This window comes from Mus musculus, chromosome 7 (assembly GCF_000001635.26).
Source record: "Mus musculus strain C57BL/6J chromosome 7, GRCm38.p6 C57BL/6J".
Taxonomy (NCBI): Eukaryota; Metazoa; Chordata; class Mammalia; order Rodentia; family Muridae; genus Mus; species Mus musculus.
Genome location: NC_000073.6, coordinates 10,974,348 through 10,997,607, shown reverse-complemented (window position 1 = coordinate 10,997,607; position 23,260 = coordinate 10,974,348). Strand labels below are relative to the sequence as shown.

At 44.6% G+C, this 23,260-nt stretch overlaps 1 non-coding gene and 1 pseudogene across 1 annotated transcript; one reads left to right on the top strand and one right to left on the bottom strand.

The window, feature by feature from the left end:
- The first annotated feature begins 1,625 nt into the window (after positions 1-1,625).
- On the top strand, positions 1,626-9,101 carry Gm7789. The gene is made up of 7 exons (XR_001778331.1): positions 1,626-1,659; positions 2,217-2,250; positions 2,468-2,657; positions 3,483-3,621; positions 5,927-6,075; positions 8,450-8,623; positions 8,890-9,101. It is a non-coding gene; the product is annotated as a predicted pseudogene 7789 (transcript).
- Positions 9,102-21,804: 12,703 nt separating this feature from the next.
- On the bottom strand, positions 21,805-23,260 carry Gm7786 (annotated as a pseudogene).

The window sequence follows — 23,260 nt, the reverse complement described above, 5'->3', positions numbered from 1 at the left end:
CTCTCTGGAGCCAGAGGCAGACAGATCTGTGTGAATTCCAGGTCAGCCTGGTCAACATAAGGATTATCAAAATACCCAGTGCTAAAAATGGAACCCTGTGGGGTAGGGAGGTGGCAGAGGGCAAGGGATGACAAACAAAAAAGGACACTTGCAAAAAAGTCTCACAAATTAGTTGGCGGGTTTAAACATTTGTTTTGTAAGAAGGAACCAAACTGAAGCCTTTTGAATAGAGCTTCCATTTTGAATAGGGGTCAAATAAAGTTTAAGTTCCTAAAGACCTCCCTGGGTACTGCAAAGGTCAGGAACTTTGGGAAGGTCTTGGAACACTTGCTCCTCTTGGAAGGGAGAGGCTAACATTTCTCAGACCACAGGGTGGGAACAGACCTGCAGGTGGGGACACATTCTGCAGGACAGACAGTTGCCCACCTTCAGACGAGTTTGCCATTTTGCTGAGACATTAGCTACACCTTCTCCTCCCCTCCTGGACTCATGTTGTCTTTGATTATCATGGAGTCATTAACGTTAAGTTAAGAGGAGGACATTCCTCGAAATAGGAATGAAAAAATATGTACAGTGTTATACAAACAAGCATTACTGACACTTGTGGAGGCCCACGCCTGCTAGTCCTGTCCCAGAGGCAGGAACAATGCCTGTCATGCTGGATCTGGCAAATCCTGATGGGTGGGAATATGTAACTGTAACTTGGCGCAGATGTTGATTGTTTCAGGCTTAAAATTTTTCTGTGATATTCTGGCTTGGAGTCGCTTTTCAGCTCCCAAGTTCTGTGGCCTGAGCAGTAGCAGCCTGAGTACAATAGACTTTCGTCATCTACTTGTGGATGGACGTCCCAAGAAGAGGTCAGCTCCCAAGTCTGTGTTGCTATCCCCTACTGGTAAGTATCTGCTGCCTAATTCAATATCTTGCTTTTTATCTTGCTTTGCTTGGGTTGTTTTGAATGTTCAGCCCCCAATACTTTGATTTTCAAGGCAGGATTTGTCTGTGTAGCTTTGGCTGTCCTGGAACTTGCTCTTTTACATCAGGCTGTCCTCAAACTCAGAGATGCCCTGTGCGTCCTGAGTGCTGGGATTAAAGGTGTTTCAGGATTTGTAAAGATTTTAATTCCCTATTCTAATAAACATAAATTTCATCGTGTTTGACAGAGGAGACACATATTTACTGTTTCTTACTACGGGGTCCTCGTGGTTGATTGATGGGCCTCTGTACCTAAACAAACACTTAGCAACCCTCCTGCTGACCTCAGCAAATGGTACTTTCCTTGCTAGTGATTTTAGGCACCTTCTGGACCCGCCCCCACCATCCTATAGGGCAAGCAGCCTGGCTTCTCAGGCCCACCTATTGGGCATGCCTATGACTTCAGAAAGATAACCAATGGTTATCAGCTGGGATCTACTAGACTCTGCCAAAGCGCGATCTGGAAACCTCTTGAGTGCTGCTGTGCTAGTGGATTACCAGTGTGTGTGTCCCCTGTGTCCCTGGGTGGGTGAGACATTCCAGGCGGTTGGAGGCTGGAGTCAGAGTGTTACCCGCCTACCTTTTTCCAGGATCTAAGCAACTAGCAGGACTTCAACTTGCACTCACCCCTTTAGAGTTCAGGGAAGAGTCACCTCTTTCGGGCTGGGCTTCACACTCAAGTAAGAGGTAGGAGAACCTGGACTGACTCCAAAGTGGTGGCACATATATGAAAGATCCCTGAAAGCAGGAGGACAAGGCAGCAGGATGGGGACAGTTACAGGTCACTGGGATCCGCAGCCAGGGGTGCGGTATGTGTGTGTGTGCATTGGCAGTGAAGGCTTCAACCTTCTCTCTCTGCCTCACCCTCCCTTTCCCTCACTCCCTCTTGCTCTCTCCCTCTCCTTTCCCCCTCTCCTCCCTCTATTTAACTCTCTCCCCTCCTTTCCTGGGCTTACTCTCCACCTCTCCTTCTCCTGCAGTCCTTCTTTTTCTCCGTCTCCCTTTTTCCTTTCCCTTCCATGCCCCCCCACAACTTTCTTGATGCCCTTTCCCCTCTGTTATATACCCTTACTCTGCCACCCTCCCCCAGTCTCTGATAGGGTGATTCTCTTGTGTACTAAGTGGGCCTCAAAGTTGCTATGGAGTGGAGGGTGACTTTGAACTCCGGCCTCCTTGTCTACCTCCCACAGACTAGGGTTGCTATTGAGCATCACCAGACCCGTTTTTCCTCTCTCTTTCCTTAGCTACTGGCCAGATGGAGCCCAGCACCTCAACCAGGTGAGTGCTTTGCCAAAGTTTCCAGAAGAAAGAAAATGGGACTCAGGTGACTAGTAAGCAGGGCAAGAGGAGCATTGGCTCATGGATCTAAAATGCTATTTTCCCTATGGAAGACCACAGCTGAGGTTGTGAGCTCAGTGAATGAGGAAGGGGAGCTGTTGTGGACCCCTAACTCTTCCTAGTCTCTGAGACGAGGCCATCTCTTCCATCTATTCAGGAAGCATTTCACCAGCAATGACTTTGAAATTGGGCATCCTCTGGGCAGGGGGAAATTTGGGCGTGTGTACTTGGCTCCGCTCAAGGAAAATCATTTCATTGTGGCCCTGAAGTACCTCTTCAAGTCTGAGATAGAGAAGGAGGGATTGGAGCACCAACTCCACGGAAGTGGAGATCCAGGCACACCTACAGTAAGCCTGACCTATGTGGAACTCAGAGCTGGACTTCTCCAGCGCCTGCTTCCCTCTTGCTGCCCTTGACCTCCGAACTCAGTCTTCATGACTCCCAAATAAGCATTTTGTTTTCCACCTGAAGACTCTTCTCTGTAACTTATTCCAGTTAGGACAATTTTCTCCTGGTATTGGACACACCAGTTTCAAGTGTACACACATGTGCAGGTCAGAGGTCAACCTCCAGTGTTGCTCCTCAGGTGATGCACATCTTTTTTAAAAAGGTATTCCTTTGTCCGGAGCCCCTGAGAAGCAAAGGCATGTGGATCACTGGGTGTGAGGCCAGCCTGATGGTTCCCATGGAGTTCCAGGTCAACCAGAGTTACACAGTGAAATTATGCCCCGAAGTAATTGGTTTTATCTTATACCTACTTATTTTTTGTTTATTTTAGTTTTGGGTTTTGGTTATTTGGAGACAGGGTTTCTCTGTGTAGCCATGGCTATCTTGGAATTTGCTCTGTAGTTCTAGTAGGCTGCTCTTGAACTCCCAGATTTGCCTGCGTCTGCCTTTGGAGTGCTGAGATTAAAGTCTTGCACTGCTCAGCAATTTATTTATTTATTTATTTATTTATTTATTTATTTATTTATTTTAAGTTACGGGGAGTAATGGCACATGGGCTACATTTCAGTCACAGGACACATGTGGAGGACAACTTGCAGGAATTATTTCCTCTCTTCCACATACAGATTCTGGGAGTGGTACTCGGGTTAGCAAACTTGGCAACAAATGTCTCTGTTTGCTGTGCTATCTTGCCTGCCTTGACTCTTCCCTCCTTCCTCCTTCAGACACCCGAACATCCTTCGCCTGTACAACTACTTCTACGATGACACTTGGATATACTTAATTCTGGAGTATGCTCCAGGAGGCAAGCTCTATAAGGAGCTTCAGAGATATCAGAAGTTGGCCCAGCAGCATACAGCCACGGTGATGGAGTTCTGGGACCAAGGATGCATGCAGTGTTGACAGTGACTGATTGTAGCTGCCAATATCCCCTTCCCAACTCTTTTTAACTTACTCTTTTGTGTAGTAGTGTGGGATGTGAGATGGGGGAGCATACAGGCCATAGTGGGCACATATAGAAGTCATGAGACAACTTGGAGAAGAGTCTGTTTTCTCCTTTCACCTTTATGTTGCTTCCAGGGATGAAACTCAGGTCACCAGGCATGTACAGCAAGCTCTCTTACCCACTGAGACATCTTGCTAGCCTTCATCTCTTTTTGTTCTGAGTTGCAGGAAATCTTGCTAGATAGCCCAGGCTGGCCCAGGCTTCCCTGAAATCTCCAGGATGATGCCTGGCTCATGGTGCTGTATTTTCCTTCCTGAGGCAGAGTCTTTTCTAAACAGCTCAGAGTGACTTGGAATTCGTGTATAGCCCAGGTTGAACTTGAAATTGCAGCCTTGTAACTCCTTCGAAGACAGGTTACCCAGCTTTGGACTGTTTGTTTCCATGAGGGTTGTTTGTTTGTTTGTTTGTATGGTTTTGGTTTTTAGGTGTGCTTAGATGGAACTTTTTGGTCTAGTTATTCTCTAGTGTATTTATGGCCTTGGGTTGATCCCAGTGTAGCCACAGAATATTATTATTGATAGATTTTTTTTTTTTTAGAGACAGGTTCTTTCACTTCTTGTCTCACCTGGAACAATATATATACACAGGCTGGCCTCAAATTCACAGAAATACTCTTGCCTCTGCTTCCCCAGTGCTGGCTACCACACCTGGAGTCTTTCTTATCAAGCATTAGATTCTAACTGGGGCTGGAGAAACAGCTCATTGGGTAAGGATGCTTGCTGCCCAGGCTGAACACCAGCATCCTGGGACCCACATGGTTGAAGGAGAGATAAAACCCAGAAGGTTGTCCTTGTACCTATCCATGCACTTATTCACATATATAGGCACAGAAAAACAAATAAATGCAATGAAAATAGTATATAAAAAGTCCAACTCTACTAGATAGAAAATGAAACCATAAACATACATTGGAAAGCTAGCTGGGCATAGCATTGCTGGCCTGTAATTCCAGAACTTTGAAGGCTGGGGCAGAAGGCTCAGGAGTTCAAGGTTAGCTTGGTCTACATATCAAGTTTCAGGCCATAAGGTTACATAGTGCAACCTTATCTCATAAAAGTAAAAAAAAAAAAAGGTACCTAATAATTGTAGGGCACTTTAAGAAAAGCCCTAGCACTCACTATCCCTGCAGCATCAGTTGGCTTTGCTGGACAATAAAATCTCTGACTCCTGTAGCCTTCCCTCTGATCCTTTAGGGGGAATGTTCTGACTGGCTCAGCTGTAGCCTCCCCCAGCCTTGAGTAGGCTGGCTCTGACCTTGCTGCAACTGTGAACGAGACCACCTGGGGTGGAGCCTTCCCATCTAGATAGCTCTATTGTTCTGTCACCTACAGCTGCTCTTTTTCAAGAAGCAGCTACAGCTGGGAGGCTGAACCTGTCTTCCTGAGAGAGCTGACAACCTGTGAACTTGGCAACCTAATGCTAATAGCTCTGACAGACTAGTGTTAACAACTTAGCAACAAAGCATTAAGAAGCCTGGCATAGCAGAGGATGGGCCACTCCCCTTTATAAGCACGGACTCTTAGTAAACATTGGGCCTTGATCAGAAACCTGCCTTGGTCTCTTTACTTATTTCATGTTCTCTCCTATACAGCTCTGGCCTCCCACTCAGGAACTCAGCTAGTGTGGCCACAGGGGTTACAGGGTCAGAAGGCACCACTCCAGGTGGTCTCATTCACAGTGGCAGCAAGTTCTGTGACAGCCTACTCAAGGCTGGGGGAGGATACACTCAGCACAGCTTCTGTGTCTGGCTCCTGTTCTGAAAGTCTATGGGGGGGAATCTGCTATGTAAGGACAGGCAGATCTCATGAGTTTAAGGCTGACCTGAGCCAGATAGTGAAGGCCCTCTTTTAAAAAGAACAAAGAGGCAAGTGGTGGTGACTGAGGCCTTTACTCCCTGAGCTACAGAGAGAGTTCCAGGGTAGTAAGAGCTACAGAGAGAAACCCTGCCTGAAAACAAGAAAAACAAGGTCGATAGACAGTAAGGCATCACTCTAAAATTGTCCTCTATGCTCCCCATTGCTGTGTGTACACACACAAAGAGACAATAGAATTATTGTTGAAAAAATGAGATTCAATTGCAATGATAAAATTCATAATGTCTGTTCTACCTCACAGGGAAGCCATGAAAGTCTTCCCCCCACCAGACTGCTTTTGTTCTCACAGATAATACAGGAGTTGTCAGATGCCCTGACCTACTGCCATGAGAAGAAGGTGATTCACATGGACATCAAGCCAGAGAATCTCCTGCTGGGCCTCAATGGTGAGGTGAAGATCTCAGACTTTGGGTGGTCTGTGCATTCCCCTTCTCTCAGGTAGGTTGGATGGGGTGGAGGTGGGACACTCACACTAGTGAGGCATTTCCCAAGTGAATTCATCTCACATGGAAGGCCAAGATACAAACTGGGCCTTGGGGGTAAAAAGCACCATTTCCAAATATACACTTTTAAAATGCACTTGCAAATTAAAAGAATTGGGTGGGTGGGGTGATGAACTCAGTAGATAAGAACAGGTCCTTTGTGATCAGAAAACCTGAATTTAAATGAAAAGAACCTGCAAATACCTGGCCATGACTCTGGATTAATTTAACCCCTGCCTTGAGTGATGGAGACAGGCAGATCCTAAAAGCTGGCCAGCCTCTGGCAGAAATGACTGGGTTATGTCCATTGAGAGACCTTGCCTTAAAGGAATATAGTGGGGAGCTTAATAAAGACACTGAATGTAGTCCTCTGTCTTTGTTAGTGTGTGTCTGTAGGCATGTACACACACACACACACACACACACCACAAATAGAGCTTTGCTTTCCTAGTCTTTATAGGTGTTTGCCTTTGCCAGTAAGATTCCATGTAAAATTAGCAACCATCCTAGGAATGAATTTCTCCATGTCGATGAGCTACATTTCCTTGGTTCTTCTTCAGACACACACCATCTTTATGTACATCATAAATCTTCCTCAGACGAAAGGATAGACCATCTAGAGACTGCCATACCCACGGATCCACCCCATAATCATCCTCCAAACGCTGACACCATTGCATACACCAGCAAGATTTTGCTGAAAGGACTCTGATATAGCTGTCTCTTGTGAGGCTATTCCGGGGCCTGGTAAACACTGAAGTGGAGGCTCGCAGTCAGCTGTTGGATGGATCACAGGGCCCATAATGGAGGAGCTAGAGAAAGTACACAAGGAGCTAAAGGGATCTGCAACCCTATAGGTGGAACAACAATATGAACTAACCAGTACCTCCAGAGCTCGTGTCTCTAGCTGCATATATATTAGAAGATGGCCTAGTCGGCCATTATTGGGAAGAGAGGCCCCTTGATCTTGCAAACTTTATATGCCTCAGTACAGGGGAACGCCAAGGCCAAGAAATGGGAGTGGGTAGGGGGGGAAGGGGGGAGTGTATGGGGGACTTTTGGGATAGCATCTGAAATGTAAATGAAGAAAATACCTAATTAAAAAAATAAATATGAAAAAAATCTTCCTCAGTCACTGACTCTGCAGTCCACCAGGCTGTCTTCAGACTTACAGCAATCCTGTGATGTTATGCTACAGGTGATATGCTACACCATGTTTTAAAACATGAGATTACTGTATCTTCCCTTATAGTATTTACTTTTTCTGAGTTGGTTTAGTTTTTTTTAATTTTTATCTTCTATATGTGGATGTTTTGCCTGCATCTAGGACTTGTGCACCATTTTTCATGCCTGTTCTCTTGGAAGCCAGAAGAGGGCATCAGTTGGTTGTAAGCAGCCACATGGTTGCTTAAAATCTATCCAGGGTCTTGTAGAAGAACAGCCAGTGCTCTTAACCACTGAGTCATCTCTCTAGCCCTGCCTTGTCTGACTGGTTGTGGATTCATTCTAGTGTCAAACACAATGCTCTACCTGTTGCAACCTTCCCAAATGCCAGAATTAAGAGATGTGAGCTATTACTATATCCATCTGCTTTCCATGAATGTTAAAAAGCAAACCTGTGTTTATTCTCATGTGTGTGTGCAGGCACACATGTGCCATGAGGAGGGTGGGCGTGTAAGAGGACACATTCAAGAAAGTCCCTCACCTTCCACCTTATTTGAGACAAGGTCTTTTGTTTGGTCTTTCATAGTTGCCTAGCTGGTCTAAAGACTTTCTATGATTCTCCCCTGCTTCCCATCTCACTATAGAAGTTCTAGGACTATAGTCAGGGACTCAGTTTTATGTGGGTTCTGGGGGATAGAACTCAGGTCCTCAGGAATTCCCTTTGCAAGTGCTTTGCCCGCTGACTCACCTCCTATAGCCCCTCTGAATCTTGAACCATATTAACAGTTGGTGTTTATGAACAGTTCCCCTTGCCTCAGGCATGCACAGGAGTGGACCCTTCAGGATGTCCCTGTGTCTCCCATTTCCTTGGAAGCTGAACAGGGAAGATTTCGCTTCTTCTGTTTTTTTTTTTTTTTCTTTTTGAGACAGGGTTTCTCTGTGTGGCTCTGGCTGTCCTGGAACTCAATTTGTAGACCAGGCTGGCCTTGATCTCAGAAATCTGCCTGCCTCTGCCTCCCAAGTACCGGTATTAAAGGCATGGACCACCACTGCCTGTTTTTTGTCGTTGTTTTTTCTTTTGTGTGTGTGTGTGTGTGTGTGTGTGTGTGTGTGATTTCCCTTCTTCTGAGCCTATGCACAGCCCAACCTTCTGTGTTCTGTTCTAGGAGAAAGACAATGTGTGGGACTCTGGACTACTTGCCCCTGGAATGATAGAGCAGAAACCGTACAATGAGATGGTTGATCTGTGGTGCATTGGGGTGCTCTGCTTTGAGCTGCTGGTGGGGAAGCCACCCTTTGAGAGCAGCACCTCCAGTGAGACATATAGACATATCTGCCAGGTATGGTGTGCACGCATGCGTGTGTGTACACACACACACACACACAAACACACACACACACACACACACACACACACACACACATGCATAACATTCACCAGGAAGCCAGACAGTGATGGCTCCTGGGTGGGGCTTTGGGGATTGGAGTGTATACAAAAGAGTATCTGCTAGTAGCCAAAAGGGTGCCATGAGGAGACTTATAGCACAGGGAGAAGATTACCCAAAGAGAATAACTAGATTCTATTCTTCTTCCCCTGGCTCATTAGGTGGATTTTAAGTTTCCTTCATCAGTGCCTGCAGGAGCCCAGGACATGATCTCCAAGCTTCTTAGTCACCATTCTTCAGAGCAGCTGAGCCCGGCCCAGGTCCTGAAGCACCCCTGGGTCAGGGAACACTCTCGAAGGGTGCTGCCTCCCTGTGTTCATGGGGCTTCCTGAGCCCTGTCCATCTCTATCCCTATGTATTTCTTCAGGAAGCTCTCCAGGCTCTGTTTGTTAGTGCATGTGGCTTGCTTGTTTTCTCTTTTATGAAGTGATGTTAATTAAAACTGATTACTTTAGCATCAATCTTCTTGCTTGAGTGAGTTAGTGTGTAGATTGAATTGAAAAGTTTGTCTTACATGAGTGATAGAGGTGGAGGCCAGAATCCCATATCAGGTGGCTTCCTCTAGTGCTCTGCATCTCATATTCTGAGAGGATAGATCTGTGAACTGAACATGAAATCACCAAGTTGGCTTGACTGGCTGGTAAATAAAACACAGTGATCCTCCTATGTCCAGCTCCCCAGTGCCAAGATCACAGAAGCACTAAAGTATGCCCAGCTTGTACCTGGTTGCTGGGGATCAAACTCAGTCCCCGTGCTTCTGCACATGGATAGAGGCACACCCATGCTTACACACACATAAAATAACCACTAAATGAAAAGGAAGTTGGTACATAAGGAGAGATGTTGTATGTGTAGAACAGGGGGTCCTCTCTAGAGCACTCAGTTTACCAGCTTTACATTTGCCCTGGTTTTGGGCCAACCTTCCAGACATATAACACTCCAATCTACATTCTATACAGAAAGAATGTCAGTCTCACCCAGGCCTGAACCCTCCTGCGCTGTGTGCATTGTTATTTGATGGATCTGAAGCCAGGCCTGGTCACCCATGCCTACAATCTTAAGTATTCAGGAGGCTCAAGCAGGAGAAGTTCAGTTCAAGGCCAACCTGGCCAATTTAGCGAGATTGTCTCAAATTAAAACAATTTCAAGTAATAACAACACCACTCCTGGGCATATACCCAGAAGATGCTCCAACATATAATAAGGACACATGCTACACTATGTTCATAGCAGCCTTATTTATAATAGCCAGAAGCTGGAAAGAACCCAGATGTCCCTCAATGGAAGCATGGATACGGAAAGTGTGGTACATATACACACTACTACTCAGCTATTAAAAATGATGAATTTGTGAGAATTTTAGGCAAATGGATAAAACTAGAAAGTATCCTGTGTGAGGTAACCCAATCAGAAAAAAACACACATGGTATGTACTCACTGATATGTGGATATTAGCCCAGAAGCTCAGAATACCCAAGGTACAATTCACAAACCACATGAAACGCAACAAAGAAGGAAGACCAAAGTGTGGATATTTCCATCCTTCTTAGAAGGGGGAGCAAAATACCCATGGGAGGAATTACAAAGTGTGGAGTAGAGACTGAAGGAATGACCAACCAGAGACTGCCCCACCTGGGGATCCATAAACCCAGCCACTATTGTGGATGCCAAGAAGTGCTTGCTGACAGAAGCCTGTTATAGCTGTCTCCTGAGAGACTCTACCAGTGCCTGACAACTACAGAACTGGAGGCTCTCAGCCAACCATTGGACTGAGCACAGGGTCCCCAATGGAGGAGCTAGAGAAAGGACCCAAGGAGTCTGAAGCCCCATAGGAGGAAGAACAATATGAACCAACCAGTACCCCCAGAGCTCCCAGGGTGTAAACCACCAACCAAAGAGTACATATGGTGTCACTCATGGCTCCTGCTGCATATGTAGCAGAGGATGGCCTTGTCGGTCATCAGTGGGAGGAGAGGTCCTTGGTCCTGATAAGGCTCTATGCCCCAGTGTAGGGGAATGCCAGGGCCAGGAAGTGGGAGTGGATGGGTTGGTGAGCAGGGGGAGGGGGAAGAGGATAGATGGTTTTCAGAGGTGAAACAAGGAAAGGGGATAACATTTGAAATGTAAAAAAAAAATCCAATAAAACAAAAGAGAAATAACAACAACAATGATAATAATAAATAGTAATAGGTATGTCTAAGCCATGATGCTAGGTCTGGGACCTTATTTTAGATAAAGAGTAAGAAAACCTCTTCTCTATGGGAAGGGAGTGATCCGTTTGTAAGCAGAGAAAGAACTATGTTACCCAGAATGTATAGAGCACAAGAGTCTTGTGGCTTGCTCTGCAAATGAAATGCTAATGCCTGTGGCTCTACTGGCTCCATGCTGTGATGTCATCCTTGTGCTACTCTTCAGTTCACATCCAGTTTGGGAATCTTAACTGCATATCTGTTTATCCTGCAGTGAGCAGGAAGGGTGCACAAGCAAAACCTAAACACTGCAGTGAACTGAGCTGTGCTCTGTGACCTGGGCATGACAGCCAGCTGCAAAGTCACCTGCCCCGGGCAAGGAGATATGGGTTTCTAAGGAACTCACAGAATTCCTGGCTCTGCTGCCTGCATGGTAGCAGGATGGCGTCCTCCCTAGTGGGCACCAGGCTTGTGGGTTTTCGGAGACTTTTGATGCTTCCTTAAGTTTTGGAGAGCCTGCCAATCAAGAGCGCCTCTAGGTTAGTCTTTATAATTGTGTTTGCTTAGGAAAAGTGGATCTGCCTGGCCACCCAGTTCATCCCGAGTCTTTTTGTTTGTTTGTTTGTTTGTTTTGTTTTGTTTTTCGAGACAGGGTTTCTCTGTGTAGCCCTGGCTGTCCTGGAACTCACTTTGTAGACCAGGCTGGCCTTGAACTCAGAAATCCACCTGCGTCTGCCTCTGGGGTGCTGGGATTAAAGGCATGTGCCACCATGCCCTGCTTATCCCTTGTTTTAGTCTTAGGTTTCAAAGCTGGGACAAAAAGCTTAAGTGTCTACTAAACAGAACAAAGTAGACCCACCGCTGGGGCGTTTAAGCAACCTTATATAGGTCACCAAGAGTTCTTGGCTGGTATACTTAGCCCCCCCCTACCTTAAACTCCCCCAGCTCTGGAAAGGGGTTGCTCTGCCCCGAGCTGTTCCCTTTACAATCTAACCAGTTTGGTTATCTCAGCTGTTTTGGGCCTCTTGGCTGCTGCACCTTTCCCCTCCCCCTCCTCGCTCTCTCTTCTTCTGCTCCTCTTCTCACATGGCTCAGGGTCATGTCCACTCTGGACTCTCCCAGGTGTTTCTGTCTCTAGCTGTGCTCTCCCACTTATCTATGGTAAACTTTCTCTTCCACCATACCTACAAGCAGTCATGTCCTTTCCCTTTATTTCTTACTTTTCCCCTTCAGTTTGTACCTGAGAGGGTCCTTAATGCACTGGAGGCCATACCTAAGAAAGTAGGAGCCCACTCCCTAATATGTACCAACCTGCCTCCTTTTCTATAACTAACATTTTGGAATTGTGTCTGCTCTAAGTCGATCTAAAGGAACCCAGGTGACTCTTTCCTAGAAATAATCTAGAAGCCCAAAGATAACTTCTGTGACAATGGGCAACAATCATCTAGGATTTGGTTTAATAACTGGGTCCTGTTTGTTGCCATTTCTGCTTCTAATAAAGGACTCACATAGCCCTCACTGTCCAGCATTGCCACTCTGCTAGTTAGCCCTCCTACAGCTTCCTCAGGCCAGAAAGTCAGGCCTCTGGTAGGTATTTAAGAGATTGAAGACTGAAATAAAGCTCCAGGCTAAGGACTTTCATCAATTCATATCAGACAGGATCTGTTAAGTATCGAATTCTTCCTGGCTGACTTCTTAGGCTCTTGATTCCCTGTCTGGTTCACTACTATTCAGGTGTACCAATCTGACCCAACATTTCCTTTGCTTTTCCAGCTTTGATCTTTGAGGTTTACTCTGCCTCAGTCTTCAGATCTCTGCAAGACCATTCTATGTCACACTTCTACTCAGATGCCACTTTTAAAAACGCTGTTTTAAGTTTGGGGCTGGAGCGATGCTCAGTGGTCAGAAGCACTTGTTTCAATTCCCAACACCCATAGGGAAGCTGACAACTGGAAATCCAGTTTCAAGAGATCTGACACCCTCACACAGACACACATGCAGACAACACACCAATGCACATAAAATGAAAGAATTTAAAATATTAAAAACTTAACAATTTATGTGTGTTAAGTGTTTGTGGGTCTATTCACATGCAAGCAATGGCTCAAGTGTTGAAGTCGTGGGACAGCTTTCAGGAATTGGTCCTGTCATACCTTTTGTTTGTTTATTAAAGATTTATTTATTATTATATGTAAGTAGACTGTAGCTGTCTTTAGACACACCAGAAAAGGCCATCAGATCTCATTACGGATGGTTGTGAGCCACCATGTGATTGCTGGGATTTGAACTCAGGACCTTTGGAAGAGCAGTCTTACCCACTGAGCCATCTCACCAGCCCCCCTCCTACTTTCATATGGTTTCTGGGGATCAAACTCAGGTGGTCTGGCTTGAGGGAAGTTCTTTTACTCTCTGAACCATCTTACTTGCCCAAGTAGCACTCCTTTTATTTATTTCTGTAATCCCAGTACTGGAGAGGCAGAGGCAGGAAGATCAGAGTTAAAGGTCAGCCCTGGCTACATAGCAAGTTTGAGACCAGCTTGGACTACTTATGACCTTAACAAAAATGAGCAACTTGCAGACATCTTCTAGCCTCAAGTCACTGACCTGTACATAGGTATCAGGCATATTTACTATAGACTGTATTAATTAACAGAAGCCAGACAAGTTAAACGTTATATGATTCATCTTTCAGAAAGCTCATCTCTATTCCATGGGTATTTTTATACCCATTGTTACCTTTTTCTATTTGTTTTGTTTTGTTTTGTTTTGTTTTGTTTTCCTTCCTCATAGCTGTTGCCCATAGCGTGAGAATTACTGTGTTTCTCTGGAAATGGAGGCTCAGAGATGAAGTGAGGTACCTAATGTTGCACAGCTGTTGAGTGGTAGTTTCAGGAGCTTGGATTGAAACTCTAGGCTTTTTGACTTCAGACCCAGGCATTTGGCAGCATTCAGCAAGGGCAGGAAACTAACTGGACCAGTGAAGCTCAAGAAATGATGTTTTTAAGGTTTTGGTCCCATCATCATTATTTTGTCATGCCTATGACACCTGCGATAGATCCTCTCTCACAGCCCACGTTTTGACTTTGCTGTTAGTTACTTTCTAAGAGCTCCTGTTTAGGAGGCATCTGCCCTTCACACTGATATATTATGCCCTGCCTTAGCTTTGTTTCCTATGTGATAAGATTCCCTGACAGAAGCATTGAGGGGAAAAAGGGGTTTGCTTGTCTCACAAATCCAGATTCATCACAGCAGGGAAGTCATTGTAGCAGAGCCCATGAGAGCTGGTTACAGCATGTTTGGGGTCAGAACCACCAAGAACAATAGTTGCATGCATGCATGCTTATGCTTCCCTAGTTTTCTGTTTGCTTGTTTGGTTTGAGGCAGGGTCTCACCAAGTAGCCCTCTCAGGCCTGAAACTCACAGAGACCAATCTAGCTCTGCTTCTGGAAGTGCAGGGGTTAAAGGTGTAAGCTGCCACACCCAGGACTTTCATTCATTCTAAGGTTACACATATTCATCTAATTAGTGACTGTAAGTATGGGTTTGCATTTGGAGTCCCAAAGACAACTTTGGGAGTTGAGTTCTTGCCTTTTCCTTGGTAAGGTCCCCTAATAGAATTCAAGTTGTAAAGCTTGGTCCCAAGTGCCTTTGCCCTCTGAGCCAACTCAATGACTCCACTTTTCCTTTTTTATACATTCTGGTACTCACACCCAGGAATGGTATCAACTGCTTTTAGGTTGGGTCTTCCACCTTAACATAACCAAGATTATCAACATAATCTCACTGATGTGCCCACAGGTCAACCTGTTCTAGGTAGTCCCTTACCGGGACTATCTTCCTAGGTGATTCTGGATTGTTTCAAGTTGTCAATTAAAACTAGCCATTACATGCTCCAAACAACCTGTCTCTTCCCTTGTGGCCCATGAAACAGCATAGCCTTCAGGATGTGCTGTGTAGTTTGGGCATTAATCTCTGTATTTTTAGGCAAAACCTGAGGCCAGTGCTAATATGTTTAGTGACTTTTCAGGTGGCTTTCACCTTTGAGGATGTGGCTCTTACCCAAAAGGAATCCAGGCAGCTGGCTCTAGCTCAGGGGACCCTGTACTGGGAGGTGATACTGGAAACCCTTGGGCTTCTGGTCTCTCTGGATAGTCTTGCTAGCTCCCCAGTTCAGGGAATGGGTCATTGGCTGCTCTCATTTCACCCTCTTGTCCAGGCCTTGATGCTTAAGAGGTCCTCTGAGCTTATCTTCTTTTCTTCCCACTGCTTCAAGCACTTTCTAGACCCATCTCTTCCTGTGTTATTTATTTTTAGGCTCCCAGGATAATGTAGAGAAGACGACCATGGATGAAGAAGGGTGTTTTGTAGAACCCAGAGGTAAGATTTCCAGATTCTTTAGCTAGTCTTCCCCTTTGCCCAGCCCTGCCCCCAATATGTTTTTATTCTTTTAGTCATGTCTATGTGTGCAGGATTATGTGCAAACTCCATGGCCCGAAGAGTTCAGAAAAAAAATTTTTGGTGATACTTAATTCTGTATGCACAATAAAGCCTAAGGCATGACTCCATTGAAACTCTTTGTAAAGTACAAGTGACCTCTTCCTTAAAGATAAGTTCTATAGATTAATTGGGACAGCAGGCTCAGCCCAAACAACTAACTATAAGGGTTTGAGTGAGGGTGGCACTATAGAGGGAGATAAATGCTCAGAGTCTGGGGAGTCAGGTGTGACCATACAAATGGCACCTGCCATTTAACCAGCTGCACTCCCAGGCTTCTGGGTAGAAAATATGTTCTGGAACCCTTCCTCTGAAGAGTTAACCCTGCTTGTTTAACATTTCTGGTTTCCCCGAAGGCTTACCTGTATCATGAGGATCTCCCATCTCTTACATCTGTGAGTGTGTCTGTGCATCAGTATGTGTGTGAGTACAGGTGATTGAGAAGGCCAGATGTGCCACATCCCCTGCAGTTGAAATTGCTGGAGATTGTGAGCCTCCTGACATGGTGCTAAGGATCAAACTCAGGTCCTTTGGAAGAGCAGTCCATACTCTTCACCACAGAGCCATCTCTCCTGTAGTGAGTAGCGCTTTTACCTATTAAGCCCTCACTTTGCTCCGTCCCCCACATTTATTTTTTTGCCAGATGTAGTGATACTTTTGTGTTAGTCCTTGACAGGCCGAGGGAGGAGGATTGTGAATGGAAGGCCAGTTTCAGTTAAGAGAGATCTTATTTTGTTTGTTTTCTGTTTTTATCACATTTGTAGTAGTAAAAATGAGTTCAGCCCTTACTGTCAGTGGTCTCTGCTTTTTTGCAAGTTTGTTTTTCTAAAGAGGCTTATGTGGGGGTTTTCTCTCCTTTTTAAACTGTTTTGGGATAAACATGATTATATTTATATTTTATGCCAAGGAGGGTGGCATTTGTGCTATGGCATGTGTATATGAGTCTGTTTTCTCTGCCTACTGTGTGGAGCCAGTCTATTTACTTGCTGAGCTATCTTGCTGGCCCTCTGGGGAACTTTTGAGCAGCAAATTCCATCTATGAGCTTGGTCTCTCTGAAGTTTGTTTCCTAGTTTATCTAATTCTTTTAACAGGTAGCTACTTCTCACGGGTCTAGATGCTGAGAAATCCACAGTCAGGGTTAGGTAGGGTCTATGTGCTAAGGCCTTTTACTTCGAACTCTATGTTTTCGCACTCTATGCTCTATGCTTGTGTGGAGGTGACCTGGGGATGGTGTGAGAACATTCTGAATAGCATCCACATTTAGACTGTGACTTGCAAGGACACTACTAAACGTTGCTGAGCATGTAAACAAACACTTGGGCTGATGAAAATGCATGGTCCCCTGATTTGGATAGTGGTTGTGTGTTGGAAACTTATTGCACAGCAGGGTGGTACTGAAGGCTTAGGGCTGGCAGGCCTGCTTACCATTTTCCTAGGAGTTTGGAGAGATGGCTTAGTTGTTAAAAGCATTGGCTGTTCTTTCAGAGGACCCAGGTCCAAATCCAAATACCAACATGGAAGCCAACAACCGTCTGTGGCTCTAGTTCCCTGGGATCTGATGCCCTCTTGTAGCCTCTGAGGGCAACAGGCACACAAAAAGGGAACAGACATACATGCAGGCAAAACAGCCATATACATAAAATAAAATAATAAATCTTTTTAAAACTTATAGAGCCTTACAAACTAATAGTAACCTGAGTGCTAACTCTAGGTTGGACCCATGTGTATGTGGAAGGAGAGAAGAAAAAGTTATTCAAAGTGCTGTCCTTTCCAGGGGTTAAAGTACTCAACAGCATAGTTCTAGCATAGCCTTAGTTACAGTGGGTTACAGAAAATCAGTACTGACTGAGTGTGCTGATTCACACCTGTCTATAACCTTGAGGCCATCCTAGTAAATTAAGGAAGAGAGTGGGAACAGAGGATAGGAAAGTGTGTGTGTGTGTGTGTGTGTGTGTGTGTGTGTGTGTGTGTGTGTGTGTGTGTCTTGGGGAGGTCAGTATAGGGGAGTGAGTGCAGGAAAGCCTTGCCTTGAAAGTGAGCTAAATAGACTTGACTTCTATTTTTTTGCAAAGACTTGATTTTCTATCTCATGGCTATCCTTGAACAGTTGAGGGTGACCTTCAGTTCTTTATTATCTTGCTCCCATCTTCCAAGTGCTAGGATTGTAGTGTATGGCTGGTTTTTTTTTAAATATATATTTATTTATTTTATGTATGTGAGTACACTGTAGCTGTACAGATGGTTGTGAGCCTTCATGTGGTTGTTGGGAATTGAATTTTTAGGACCTCTGCTCCCTCTGGTCAACACTGCTTGCTCTGGTTGGCCCTGCTTGTTCAGTCCCTGACTGCTCTGGCGCAAAGATTTCTTTATTATTATACATAAGTACACTGTAGCTGACTTCAAATGCACCAGAAGAGGGAGGGCATCAGATCTCATTATGGGTAGTTGTGAGCCACCATGTGGTTGCTGGGATTTGAACTTAGTCAGTGCTCTTACCAGTTGAGCCATTTCGCCAGTCCTATAGCTATGTTTGTGTGTGAGTGTGCCCATTTGTGCTGGGATGCATAGAGCTCAGAGGACAGCTTGCAAGAGTCACTTTTCCCTACCACTTATCCTGGGGATCAAGGGCTGGCTTGGAGGCAAGGCTGGCTTGTATACATGCCCTGCTTTTATTTTTTTATTTTTTTTTATTTTTTTGAGGGGTATGTTATTGTTTGTTTTGAAATAGAGCCACAGTATTGACTACAATGACTTTGAACTCAGAGATCCACTTTCGTATGTTCCTGAGTTCTGGAAATAAAGGAGTGTTCCACTACACCAAGTATAGTTTGTTATTGTGCATTTTGTTTTTATTTATTTATTTATTTATTTATTTATTTATTTATTTAACACAAGGTCTAACATTATAGCCCAGGCTGGCTTTGAACTTATGATGTAACCCACCTTGGCTTCAGACTTGAGGCAATGCAGCCTATTTGCCTCAGCCTCCCAGATACCAGGTGTCTTAGTTATGGTTTCTATTGCTATGATGGAACACCATGACCAAAACAACATGGGGAAGAAAGGGTTTATTTGGCTTACACTTCCACATCATAGTTCATCATCGAAAGCTGTCAGGATAGGAACCCAAACAGGGCAGGAATCTAGAGGCAGGAGCCGAGGCCATGAAGGGCGCTGCTTACTGGTTTCCACCTCTTGGCTTGCTCAGCCTATTTCTTATAGAATCAGTACCAGGGTTGGCACCACCCATAATCACTAATCATCCATTAGACACTAATTAGGAAAATGCCCTATAGGCTTGTTTGCCTTCAGCCCAGTCTTATGGAGGCATTTTCTCAGTTAAGATTCCCTTCAGTTCAAAGGTTCTAGCTCAAAGGAGTTCTCAAGCTGTGGGTCAGGCCCTTTCAGGGGGTTGAACAACCCTTTGACAAGGGTTGTCGAAGACCATCAGAAAACACAGATACTTAATTATGATTTATAAGAGTAGCAAAATTACAGTTAGGAAGTAGCAATAAAAATAATTTTATGGCTGGGGTGTGGTCACCAAACATGAGGAACTGTATTAAAGGGTGACAAGATTAGAGGTTGAGAGCCACTGCTCTAGCTTGTGTCAAGTTGATATAAACTAGCCAGCACACTGCTGTTATAGGGGCTAGCTGTCCTGTTTCTTTTCTATGTTTGGTTTTGTGACACTATGTAACTTTGGCTAGCCTAGAACTCACTATGCAGACCAGACTGGCCTGGATCTGATAGATATCTACCTGTCTCTGCCTCCTGAGTGCTGGGATCAAAAGTGTGTGTCAATAAGCCACACTCTGAATTTTTATTATTACTATATTACCCAGCCTTAAGTCTTTCTTCATAGCACAGGAACATGAAGTAATACTCATTCCTTGTTTGAATGGAAATCTTTGATGTTTTAAATATGCAAGTTTTACTCCTAAATTCTTCCTTAAACATTCTTCAGCCATAATGTGACCTAAAATACAGATTACTTTTTTCCCCCTTAGATGTCCTATAAATACAGGTTATAAAAGTGTCTTAGTTAGGGTTTCTATTACTGTGATAAAACACCATGACCAAAATCAATGTGGGCAGGAAAGCATTCGTCTTCTAGGTAGGTAACTGACTGTCATCAGAGGAAGCCAAGGTGGGAACTCAAGACAGGAATCTGGAAGCAGGAACTGAAGCAGAGGCCATGAAGGAAAGTTGTTGTTCCTTATGGCTTGCTCAACCTGCTTATACAACACAGAACCACCTGCTCAGAGGTGGAGGCAGCACCACCCAGAGTGGGCTGGAACCTCATCACTAGTTAAAAAATACCCCACTGGGGTGGAGGTGAAGCATGCTTTTAACCCCAGGGAGGCAGGGGCAGGTGGATCTCTGAGTTCAATGTCAGCCTGGTCTATAGAGAGTTAGTTCCTGGACAGGCACACAGAGAAATTATGTCTCAATAAAACATAAATAAAGCTTACTCACTGCAAGTCAACTTGCTAGGGTTTTTTCTTTCCTCTATTGAGGTTCCTCTTCCAAAATATGTCTAGGTCCGTGTCAAGTTGACAAAAATTAAGAAGCATTAAAATACTGTTTCCCACCCCACTCCAGTGCAAGGGTAAGCAAACACTCCAGCCCTGAGCTGTGTGTCCCAGTCCCTCTTTTTTTTTTTTTTAAGATGTATGTATGTATGTATGTATGTATGTATGTATGTATGTATTTGAGTACACTGTAGCTGTACAGATGGTTGTGAGCCCTCTTGTGGTTGTAGGAAATGGAATTTTTAGGACCTCTGCTCCCTACGACGGGCCCTGCTCCCTCTCCAGCCTAAAGATTTCTTTATTATTATATATAAGTACACTATAGCGGATCTCAGAAGCACCAGAAGAGCATGTCCGATCTCATTATGGATATTGTGAATCACCATGTGGTTGCTGGGATTCGAACTCAGGACCTTCAAAAGAGCAGTCAGTGCTCTTACCTGCTGAGCCGTCTCACTAGACCCCAGTCCCTCTCTTTTATTCAAACCAAGGTCTTACTACATCTCTCAGACAGCCTTGGCCTTGCTCAGCCTCTCGTAGCTAGATTATAGTCTTGTCTCACTAGGCACACCTTTTACAGTTTTTGACATACTCTTAAGGAAAAGTTTCCAAGTCTCACATGTTAATTTTGTGTGTATTGCTTAGAGCAGCTTCATTCCAAGATCAAATTCTGGTCTTGAAATCCCAGATGATATTGAGGGTCTTTATTTAAAAAAAAAAAAGTCCATGTGTCTACACGCTCTTCTTGAAGGGTATCCTGTTACTAAACTCGAGCTGATATATCAACTGGAGCATGGGCAGGAGCTGTGGCCAGGGAAGCAGCACCTTTCCCCAAGCATCTGTTCAGGTAAGCACAGTGGTCAGGGCTGTTGGCCTTGCGAGCTCCTCTTATATTTTAAGGAGATGAGGCATGTCCTTAAATGTAGCAGGTAGGTGGTATGTGAGAATGTATGTGTATTAAGAGTAGGGGACTTCCTGCTACTCCCTGAGGTATTTTTCTTACTCAGTGTTGGAATCCATCAGTTGCATTAATCAATGTGATGGTGATTTGTAGTCTGTTGATGTGCTGCTTCACATTAAGCTTTGAATACTGGGCCAGACTTGCATTCTGGGACTAGCCATAGAGTATACAAACAAAATGGATGGCTCTATTTCTTAGAAATACGCACAGAAAGAAATGAAGATTTGATCATTACTTTATGAATCTGTCGCTTTACAATATCAACATCATCAGAAATAGGGGCATTCCATTCAGATTCAAATTTCAGTAGCAGGAAATAAATATCAAAACATCATTACTGGCCCTTAATACAAAACCTCTACCCCACCTAAAACTCCCTCCCTGCCCCACCTACGAAGCCACCCCTACTCCACTGAGAGCCTTTGTTTCACTGCTGCTGCCTTCTATACATACATGCCAGCATCCTGTGGCCTTCTGGAAGGCTGAGTCTGCAGGCTGAAACAGCTGAAGAATGACCTTGCCAAGGGTGCTGCAAATCTGTCCCCGCTCTCCTTTTCTACCACACAACCTTCCTCAAGAATCCTGTCTTTCAACAGGAGAGACAGATTTTCCAAAAAATAATCCTTACAAAGTAGAGTGGGTTAATTCTCATTACTCCAAGTTAGGGTGTTTTGGTTTAAAATGTCTGGTGGGGACAGGAAACCTCGAAGGGAATACATTTAAAAATAGTGGACACAGGGAAGGGGATGAGAGCTGTTGTCTAAGAGCTTCTATGCAAAAATAACAATAAAGAGAAAAAGAAAAAAAAAAAGTCTTCTCAATGGTGCTGAGGGTTCTAATGATGAAATGAAGGAGGAAGTGATGGGCAGTTTTATTGCTGCCCTGCCCTGCATGGCTTAGCTGACCTCCATAGGGAGTTTCTTCCTGCTGGGGCTCTTCAGGCTTGGACTCTGAGCTGGAGTCTGAACCCCCATCGAAGACGGAGATGGTGCCACCATGTTGTCTGAGGAGGGGTAGTTGGTCTGCAGTTGGGCACTTGATCTTGCTTTCTCCAGTGCACAGACTTGTTGCTCCAGAAGAGCATCCTGCCTCTTGATGTCATCAATGTCTTGCTGGTGCATATGGTTTTTCCTTTGCATATATTGGATATACTCTGTTGCTTTGCCTAGGATTTGAGCCCGGGATGCCATTCTCTCCTTGGAGTAATGTGACTGAGCTCCGCAAACGGTTAAAGCTGTCTTTGATGTGGTCCCAAAGTTTTCGTTCCATTGCATTATGATGAGCCTTCTTGTCAGCTTTGCTCTCTACCTTGATGTCATCGTAATCACTGACTTCCTAAGGCCCAGGGAGTGGCCACTGCAGCAGTGGCCAGAGAGGGGAGGTGTGGAGGGAAGCAGGAAGTCATTGACAACAAACAAGCAGAGCAGTGAGCGTGCACACCCACACACCCCACAGGCGATAACCACCTCACTGTTTCTATACTTTTTAGTGTCTTTATTTATTTTTCTTTTTGTACATGAGTACAGTGTGATGGACATACCAGGAAAGGGCACCCGATCTCATTATCTATGGTAGTGAGCCACCATGTGGTTGCTGGGAAAAGAACCCGGAACTTCTGGAAAAACAGCAAGTGCCCTGAACCGCTGAGCCATCTCTCCAGTCTGTTATCAGTGTCTTACTTTGCATTTGGCTGGTTTTTCTTTCTGTTTAGTTTTGAGACAGCCTTACATATGCCATCCTGTCTTCCTTTCCTGATGACTTTGAACTCCTTATTTGCCCCACAGATTGATTTTTACACCGTTCATTCCCATGTTAAGTTTACAGTACCAAAGAAGGATTGGGGTGGGGGGCAGGGGCGGGTGATAGATGTATACTCAAAGTCATGATGGTTTTCTGGTATTTTGTTTTTCTCAATATTTGAATTGAACGTTACCTGCAAGCATAGAAGTCTGCAGTGAACTGACCTAACTAGAGATTAGCATATTGTTCACAGCTGTATTCGGTTTTTTGTTTTGTTTTATTTATTTATTTATTTATTTATTTATTTATTTATTTATTTATCGAGACAGGGTTTTTCTGTATAGCCCTGGCTGTCCTGGAACTCACTTTGTAGACCAGGCTGACCTCAAAGTCAGAAATCTGCCTGCCTCTGCCTCCCAAGTGCTGGGATTAAAGGCGTGTGCCACCAAGCACTATAACAGATGTATTCTTTAGGGAAGGATTGTACCTAAAACTTCTCATCTCCCTATGTCCCTGAATGTTGTGTTTTCAAGGAAAGTGGTATCTCCCCAGGTCTCTCTCCCTCTGTTCCTGAACACACACTCCTGTTTGACTCACTTCTCCATCTTTCAT